The sequence below is a fragment of the Schistocerca gregaria genome, chromosome 3, assembly GCF_023897955.1.
Source record: "Schistocerca gregaria isolate iqSchGreg1 chromosome 3, iqSchGreg1.2, whole genome shotgun sequence".
In the NCBI taxonomy this organism is placed as follows: Eukaryota; Metazoa; Arthropoda; class Insecta; order Orthoptera; family Acrididae; genus Schistocerca; species Schistocerca gregaria.
This window is the reverse complement of record NC_064922.1, coordinates 145420539-145430947: the sequence shown is the minus strand read 5'-3', so window position 1 is coordinate 145430947 and position 10409 is coordinate 145420539. Positions and strand designations below refer to the sequence as shown.

Here is a 10409-nt window from a genome sequence, read left to right as displayed (position 1 = left end):
TTAAAATGACCTAAAAACAAGGATGCTTCATTCCACGAAATACTCATGCATTGGAAATTCCTGATATTTCAAGTAGCCAACAAACAACACTTGCTGTTGGGATAAATTAGTAGTGCTTCTTAATTTTATTGTATGGATTATGATAAGTGGCCGAGAGAAAGTCTGTCTTCTGAGAAATGATAATTTCATTTCTGCACAGCTGAATACTTATTCTGTCAATTGTTGATTATAAGTAATCCATTTTATTTATTTATTAAATGAAGAGTTGAGAAAGGTACTTCTTATTTACTAAGCAAAATGCTTACTGGGTAGTTTACTTAGTTACCACTTAAACGACATGAAAACCCATGTTTTGTTGTGTTTGTTGTTTTGTTGTCATAAGTTTAACCAAATGTTTTCCCCCTCGTATTTGCTACAGAGAGTTATGAGACTACCTCAGACAATGAAATTTTCCGATAATGATTACCAACCAGCAGTTTCTTAGCTGAATTTAATTTGAAGTTTAAACTGTTTTTCTTCAGTAATAGGTATTCATCACACACTTTAACTTGGCCCCTGTAAGGAGGAATTCTAGAACCAGAGGTTATTATCAGCTTATAGCACATTAGCTACTTGGAGAAGCCCCACCTCCTTCTTCCAGGTCAGCCTGTTTTCATCTTGTAAAAGGAATGAACATGTAACAGTTTAATGTGTTACAGAAGTGACACAAAAGTTGATGGCAAGTCACTAAAAAGGATCAGGTACTGGTAAAGCCTCTTTACTGATTTCTGTAATTAATAGTGACACTCACTACACACAATGCCACACACAAATAACACTATTCACGCAATGGCTACTTATTGCTATGGCACACAATACTGCCATGTATGTTGAATCAAGAATTTTTATTCGCCATTGACTATTTTGCATGAAATAGGCTTTGCCATTGGAGTACAGGACATAGTAACACATACTGGTACATAATAATAAAATAAACTAATGTCAATAAATTTCAGTACATATATTAAGCATGGAAATAAAATACACTGCAGAAAAATTTCTAAGAGCTAGTGTCAGTAAGTTATACCATAATATAGTATAGTGTTAACACTGTGCATAATTGGACAGAGTATACAGGACATAATTATACACCACATAACCACAGCACACAATAATACAATAAACGATAGGAGAAATTTTTTAATGCTAATAACCTTTTCAGGGAGCTCAAAGAATTATTTAAAATGGTAAAATGGGTGATCTTATAGTCAGCTGTACTTTTAGATCCATAGATGAAACAAGGCCAAGTTCTTGCTAACTTGTGCCTTATTTGATGTGTTCATTAATTCCTCCCCCTCCTCCACCCTTCACCCCACCCTCCACACCCCAATCAGCAAAATCCGTTTTTTTTTTTTTTTTTTTTTTTTTTTTTTTTTTTTTTTTTTAAAAAAAAGCGCTGAACACATATACACAGATGTATAAATTTATAATTGTGAGTATTCTGAGCCTCTGGAAAAAAAGAGGATGACAGTGTTCCACATGATCTGTCTTCCACATTATGGGTAATACTTTTCTGTATTTTTAACATACTCTTGCTGTGAGGGAAGTATCCTGACACAATCAGACATTATGAAACATGTCACTTGAGTGGTCCAAACTATGTCACCCTAAGGTAATCCAAACTCACTACATTTCTAAGTTTCAAAATGAAGTATGACATCTGAGATATTTTTTAGATATGTGACTGATATGTTCTTCCCAGCAGTGTTCAGAGTCAAAGCAAACCCCTAAAAGTTTTCCTGACTTATTTTCTACTTCATTTGACACTCTCATCAGCAGTTGTTGGGTTTTATTGAATTACACAGGAGTTAATTGGTTGTAAACTAGCCCAAGTCCATATGAAAAGATTCCTTTGTAATGCTATTCAGCTTTGAAATTCTCTGATGTGTGGTAATTAGTATTGTATCATGAGCATATCATTAACAGAGTGAGCTATGTTGTTAGGCAAATCAGCAGTGACTGTAAACATTACAAGGTGCCCAAAGTCAGCTGACTTTCATCAATAAGATAGGGGCCAAGTAAAAGTGTGTGATTAATATACATACATTTTGAGAAAAAAGAAAGAGAAGAATAAAAATTAAGTAACTATAACAGTTCTCATGGAAAATTTGCATATATTGCAGGAATATAGTAATGGAAGCGACTTTCCCATTACAATGCAATATCTGTTTTTCAGTACTGTAATTAAAGACTGTACCCTGATGAGAACAGGAAGCAGGGGAGGACTTATACTAGTTTTGTTTCTAGAAGGAAAAGAAGTGAAGGAAACGAAGATAGTTTCTTACTAAATAATATTCATAACCACTGTAAAACTATGTTGACCACTTATTAAAAATACTAATTGTGGTATTGAAGCTGTGTTCTTTGCCAGCACTCAGCATGTTAAGTGTCACTCCCAGCTTCATTCAAAAAAATTTTAAATTGCCTGCAATGAGCCAGTGCTGCTGAGGGGTCTCCAGATGCTGCCAGATGTCACTACATGCGGCATCAGAGGAAGGTGTCTTCACATCACCTCACTGTTTGCAAATGTGACTGAGCCAAGCATCTTTTTAAGGCAACAGATTCAGCACTCTGCTTCAGATTGTCCTCAAATTATGTCTCACTTATCATTAGACTACTCTCTGATACTATCAAGCATGTAGGCAACACTGCAGTGAGATGTGAGATGCAGCACGAAGCCAGAGAGAACTCTGGTTTGACACCATTGCTATTACTATTACACAACAGCTAGTCAATACTGCAAGTCCAGTGTTAGTGGAACAGAGAGAGGGAGCGTTGGAGACGGGGAGGGGGGGGGGGGGGGGGGTGAGACTACTGGATACAAACCTGCATATGCATATTGAATATGTTGTAAATATAAGGATTTAAGTTTTAATCCTTCTAGAGTGTTTGATGTATTCTAGAATGTTCATCCACCTCATTATACTGACAGACACAACAGACATTTCTATGAAAATGTGATATCTTTGCATACTACACTGATCACTATTTCTTTCCATGTTGATGCAATTAATTCAAGTTTTTCTTTCCTACAAACAGTCAGGAGCATAGATAGTCAAGATATCTTCATTTTTTCATTATTGTTACCATGTTCCTAATTTGTTATCTCTACTCTTGAGGTGATTTAAATTTTGTATGCAATGGTAATTTCTGGAGAACAAACACTCACTGTTCTTATTCAGTTTCAGAGCCAACGTATTTCAGGCTTTGCTAAACACCATAAGTAAACTGGTGGAAGCTCAGCAATCAACAAAAAATGCAGCACAGAATGCCAAATGAAAAATAAGAGCAATGAATGGAGTGCCATATTCAGCTTGAACAAAATCACGGGTGATTCACAATGTTCTTTCTTCTTTTCTTGGATAGGAGTGTCAATTTTCATCCTATGTCACAAGTTATTCCCTCAAGTAGAGCTCCAAATCCTACCCTATGAGTTATTCATTAGCAAGCTTGCTGAATTTTTTGAAGCACAGATTCGTGTAGCTTCTGCTCATTTCAAATATTTTTGTATGTAGCATCATACGAGGGTTGCCCAGTTTCAAAATGGCATCTACAGGTGATGTACGTTATAAGCTAAGTGCCATCATTGAATTTCTCACTGTAAAGAAAGAAACTGTGCAGAATATTCACAGACGCTTGTTAAAAGTCTATGGAGCATCTGCTGCCAACAGAAGTACAGTTAGTCACTGGGCATGGAGGGTGAGATCTTCAGAAGGCAGTTTGACCGCACTCCACAATTTGCAGTGGAGACGATCCATGGCTGTCACACCTGACATGTTGCAGTGAACTGATGTTGTCATTTGCAAGGATAGACACATTATGACTTGGCTATTGGTGCTGCATCTGTCAATCAGCAAAGGAACTGTGGTAGCAATTATCTGCAGTGTTGGATATTCAGAAGTGTGTGCAAGATGGGTCCTGCACTAATGGTGGATCACAAATCACACGGAAAAAACATTTGTCTTGATCTGTTGCAATGTTTTGAAGTTGAAAGGGAGGTCTGATTGTCCCAGATTTTGAAAACAATGAAGAGGTGATTCACACAGTGAAGCACTGGCTCCACTACCAGGGCAAGGATTGTTACCAACAGAGCATACACACCCTTGTTTTGCACTGGAGGAAGGCCATAGAATGGGATGGAGATTATGTGGAAAAATGGGGCGTGTAGATAAAACACCATTCTTTCATGTGTGTAATTCTCCCTATGTTCAATAAAGAACTGTTGAAGGAAAAAAATATGGCACATTACTTTCTGGGCAACCTTCATAGCAATCAATTTTATCATAGTAACCAACCTTACAGGGAAATTTAGGGCATAACCAGGAATTGAAAATTTCATTGAACTTGTGGAGCTTCTTTTCAAGATCAAATGCTTTGCAATCCCATTATTCAAAACCCTGTGGACAATAGAATGTGGGCTGAGATTCTAAAGCATTATAACTCTTGTCTCTAGGTACTCAAAGAAATCAAAGCTCAAGAAGTACAAGGCTTCACAGAAACTGATTTTCATGTGCCTATGATTGCAACACTCACCGCTGCTAGTTCTAAGTGGTCTCTGCCTCAAATACCTCGTGTCTGCTGAGTAAATCGAGGTTAATATTATCTCGCAATCTGAATCTTAATATTTACCTGCTGTTCCTGGCAATTCTCATAGAAATCTGAGACATAGCACGTTGAAAACCATATGTTATGTTTTCTGCTCCAAAGCATAACTACATTTTTTTTCACTTTTTCATTCTACATCTAATTCAGGTGCACAAGTAATATACAATATGCACAGAATGTGTAAAATTATAATTTATGCAAAATCTTATTTAAACTTATAGATGAGTTGTTTATATTTATGTTCCTGAATATAATGATGCATTTTACTGAAACACTGAATAATTACAAGTGACATCTAAAGTTACAATAGCATCATACAGAAGGAAAAGTGTTGTGATCAAATAATCAGCAGAGGAGGTAACCCCACATTCAAAAACAGGGACTCCAAATTTTTTGAGAACATGTTTAGAATTATCTGAAATAAATCAAGTTACAAAATAATTGGCATAAAAAATCTGGACACTCGGAGTGAAATTCACAAGATTCTGAACTTAGACTGCACTAATTTTCTCTGAATCAGAGAACACCTCTCACTAATTAATTCAGTCAATTACTAAGATTTCAAATAATTTAGAATCATAAAGTATTTATTTCAAGATAGTTGCCATGCTCATAATAGGAGAATTCAGAAGACCCCTGATTATAATGTTCCATGTACTTTTGTGAATTACTAACCTGACACCTTTTTCACACATCAGACAATAGTAAAGTCTTAGAGTCCATACAAAATATTAAAATCTGACCTAGCCAAATTTCAAAGCGCCAAGTGATGTGATGCAGGGGTTAGCACACTAGACTCACATTCAGGAGGACTGTTCAAACCCACATCCAGCCATCCCGATTTAGGTCTTCTGTGATTTCCCAGAAATGATTAAGAAAAATGCTATGATGGTTCCTTTGAAAAGGCATGGCCAATTTCCTTCTGCATCCTTCTCTGATCTGAGATTGTGCTCCATTTCTAATGACCTCGTTGTCGATGGGACATTAAACACTAATCTTCTCCTCCTCCTCCTCCAAATTTCAAATCATTATGTAATTTTGGAAATAATGTAATGTTCTTATGCTTGTCTTTAAATAGTCGTCCGCCCCCAAAATTTGCAGTCTGTGACCAACCAGTACACCAATAGCATCTCTATGTCAGATTGCATTATAGTCTACGCCAGCAAGCATTCAACTACCATCTCTGTGCCAGATTATGTGAAAGTTATGGTCAGGAATTAAACCCTAAACATCTATGCTATTTAAGGTCTACAACTGACCACCACATAGAAAATATCTCTATGTCAGTTTGTGAAAATCTATTGCCAATATTTGTACTCGCAACAAGGTCTGATAACATAGAGAGTCTGTGATCATGAAATATCTTTACTTCTGAACATCTTGTGTGAAATAATATGAAACTTCAAAGTGGTAACATTCTTCCACAAGTAGATAGGGGCACTGTTATTAATACTGTGATTATACTACCAACTATTTTGGGTGCACTTTTACTTTTGTGTTCCTGCCACTGCATAATATGCCTCTGTGAAGTTCGGTTAGCACTATGACTCTAATCAATATGTTCATGGAGGAAGAGATGTGCATCTCTTCGGCTGTATAAACTGTGGTACTGGAAATGGCCATCCACTATGGAAAAGAGCAAATAAAATGGGATGAGCCACTTTCGGAATTCATTTCTTGTTCAGTCTACACCATTTGTTACTATCCTTCATAGTATCAATTTCTGGAATATCTTTTCAGGATTGCAGGATATGTGATTTCAAAACTTGTCAAAATCAAGTGCAACATTAATCAATAGGTAAAGGGAACGTCACAATCCATAGAAGCAAGTGCACAAATCACAAAGCAATGCATACAGTACAAAATTTGGCTAATTCAAATAAGCTCTCCTCATATGGACAAACAGTGGCAGGCTCTGTCTCTCACAAAACAGATATAATCAGGCTTCTGAAAGTTAGAACTGACAGTCACTTTAAGAGAACAGACTGCAAACTATTCATATTTTTACAGATTTGCCTTCAGTCTGTACCATTTCAGTTAGATACTGATGCTTCAGTCACAATCATTAATCAAAATATGTGTGCGCAATTGGGACACCCTCACTCCAAAAATCACTGCTGCACCTCTCTGCTTACAAGCGTGAAAGTATCTCTGCTCTTGGGATGTGTATTTTGCACACCAAATATAAACATTTACTGTATCAGTGCTATTCACAACAGTTCAATCATACTCGAGTCGCAGTATTCTTAACACGGATGCATTAGATGTGTTTGGATTATTCAGGGCAATGTACATGCTGTTGATATTCAAGTTTTCCATGCCTGTATTCTTTAGTTGTGTGAAAAATGTGGACATATATTCAATGGCACAATGGAATATGCAAAGAATTTTCAAGTGCTCATTACACTCATAGACAATCCTCAACCACAGTTTTATTGTGCATGTCCAGTGCCTCATGCCATTTGTCATGAAGCTGTTTCTAAACTCAACAGGTTAGAACAAATTGTGATTTGAAATCTATTTCTGCTAGTCAGTCAGCATCTCCTCTGGTTATCACAAGAAAACCAACTGGTTAAATCAAATTTGATGTCAACTTCACAGCAACAGTTAACATAAAGTTATTGAGTCTTTCTCACTTCCAGATATATTGAGAACTTATAAATTGCTCAGCAGGTGGGCAGTTCTTGTCTAAACTTGATTTATCCAGTTCTTACATTCAGTTTCCTCCGGATGAGGAAATGAAAAAATTATGGTGGTCAATACACACAATGGCTTGTATCAATACCAGAGCCTGCCCTTTGTAAACACATCTGCTGAACAAAAGTCACTGAAAGTCACATCACATCCTCATTATTTAGAAGACATCATTGTGTCCAGACAAACACCAGAGCAGTATATCCAAAATTTGTAATCTCTTTTTCAAGTTTTAGCCAAGGCTGAACTTAAGTATAATGTACAGAAATGTTCATTTTTCAATATGAAACTGAATGTTTGGCACATTTCATTGATTCTCATGGTGCTCGTAACTCAATGAACTATTTACAGGCCATCCAGAGATTCTCCTAAAAATGCACAATAATTACAGAACATTCTGGGCAAACTGACCTATGATATCAAAATTATTCAAACATAGCACAAATTACTGCTCCTTTGCATTATCACTGGTGTAAAAATGTTCCCTTCCAGTGGAGTGGAGAAGGCAAACAATCATTCTGAAAGTCAAGAATTGCATTGCTTAGCTGCTCAACCCTTATTCATTTCGATCCACAAAAAGCAGAACTGCTCACAGTTGATGCTTCATCACAGGCAATAGGGACAGTTTTATTTCAGAAGGTTTGAAACATGGAATGCACCTTAGCTTTCACATCTAAGATGTTAACTACAGTCAGCTGGAAAAGGAAGCCTAGCCATCAGCAATCGTATCACAAAATTTCATTAATTTCTGCATGGCAGAAAATGTTTTCTCATGGTGGATCATACACTTCAGCTGCTCTTTTTCATTCATTATATAGTACAGAAGCTGAAACACTGATCAGTACTTCCTTGAAATCACCAGTGCTTATGGCAAATGACATTCAAACAAAGAAGCTCTGCACTCTGTCTTGTTTACCTACAGGGAATGTCCCAAAATTTGATGCATCAGAAGCTTCTTGCCTTGAAATTTACCAATCTGATTTGCATGTACTGCAAACTTTTTCCATTGATTGGCAGTGATTTGCACAAGCCCCTGAACAGGATCAGTCTGTATGACTGTTCAGGTCTTATAATCGGATGAGCTGGTCTCATAATCCAAAATCAATTACAGAAGCAGTAGTCTGTAAATACCATGCAACATCCTTTTTCTTCAGAATGGTGTAATTTTATTGCATAGTCCTGATGAGCAAATGCAAGTCATAATTCCCACACCACTGTAGCAACACATTTGGAAACTATTATACGGAGAACATTGGGGACTCATTAGAAATAAGCAGCATCGTATGTGGCTCAGGCTTGACAAAAAAGATACAACAGATGACTGCTCATAAAGCATGCATAGATAACCAGACAGTGCCATGCCAAACATTTTTAAATTGACCTTGATCTGACATTCCTTGACAATTCACCCACATTGATTTTGCTGATCCTTTCTGGAATACAGAATGGCTAATTATCATTGATGTTTACAGAAAATACCAGTTTGTCATTCCAATGAATTCAACAACTAGTGATAATGCTATAAGAGCACACCCACTTCCCTTTGTTCAGAACATTTGCCACAAACAATAATTTGTTTTGGACAATGATTTGCAGTTTTCCTCATTGGAAAACCAACAATTTTGTGAAGAAACTGGGATTCTTGATATCCAAATGGCACTGTTCTCATAACAATCATATGGTGAAACTAAAAATTTTGTTTGAAAATTTGAGTGCAAACTTCATACTTTGCACTCAAGGGAAAATACTTGGTTATTGTTTCTCAGCATTTCTCACATTTCGTCTTTTCACAACATTTCACCAGCAGAATTATTATATGGTGATCAACATTCTCCTGCATCTTTTTCAGCTTTGACTGCCTGGTTCATATGCCAAATTTACAAAAAACCTGCTTCAGATGTCAACTTCACAACAAAGTCTCACACGAAGGACAAACTTTTCCATCATACCTTTAATTTGTTCCTTAATGGACTTAATTAATTCTGCTTGTTCCACTTTCTGTCATTCCTTGGCCTTCTCTGCTTGTTCTTTAATTACACCTTCTAGTATTGATTGTAATGTATCTTTTCGCAGTGCCATCTTTCTTGTGATCGGCATGCACTATTTGTTACCAATTGACAATATTAAATCCTATACTCACAGAACTGTTGCTTCTTTTTAAATGTTCACAGTTCATCCTTCTGCGGAGCTGTGAGCTGCATGCTGGTTGTAGAACAGCCAAAGCCAAAGCTGATGCTGAAGCTAAAGTCGACATCTGCTCTCGTGCTGCCCACTGCCGCCGACTGGACAACACAGCACACCGTACTCACGTAACTGCTCACCACTCTGTGTTGATAACTCCCGCAGGATTGACATCCACCGTATGCATTATCCACTCGAAACAATTTTGTTAAGTTTTGAGCTAATCCCGTGAACTCATTGCTTGTAATATGGGTGCACTTTCTGCTGCCACTGTCTTCTTCTTTCTTATTGTTTCAGATTTATGACAATAAATTATATTTTCCATTCATTGTGTGTTTACTATTCTTTCTTAGACAATTCGTTCAAAAGAAGTTCTTAATTATTTTCGATTTCTTGTTACGTGTGTCATAAGACACTGTTTTTGATCGCTGGTTGCCAGGGGCAACTTCCCTGTCTTCTATTCTTTCGAGTCATAATTCTGACTCAAATTAATTGTCTGCAGTTACTTGCTGGTGCATTCTCCATTTGCATTTATCAGAGTCACCAGATGGGGTGCATTTTTCCATCTCTTCCTGCTGTTGCTTATTTTATAAGATTTGTGGTGGGTCTTATACCAGCACTAGCGGGAAGTTGCTACCCTGGCCAATATAACAGGGCAAATTTTGCTGGCCCAAATACACTGGCAGATGAAAGTAGCATTACCTTTATCTTCTCTTCTCAGAGAAGTTTTTAGATGGTCCGGACCCTTCCATGCCACATCCCTGTCGATTCAACTGTGGTGAGGTTTCCTGGAATGCTTCCGCAAGTTCTCTCTATTGTGTTACAAAATAAATAGCCACACTTCTCACAAATAGGGGTCTATTTTGCCTTACATTTTCACAATTACTTTT

General features: G+C 37.0%; 1 long non-coding RNA gene across 1 annotated transcript; it reads left to right on the top strand.

Annotated features, from left to right (window-relative positions):
* The first annotated feature begins 63 nt into the window (after positions 1-63).
* LOC126354418 (uncharacterized) lies at positions 64-9847 on the top strand. The gene is made up of 3 exons (XR_007565322.1): positions 64-274; positions 3222-3369; positions 9510-9847. It is a non-coding gene; the product is annotated as an uncharacterized LOC126354418 (long non-coding RNA).
* The last annotated feature ends 562 nt before the right edge of the window (positions 9848-10409 follow it).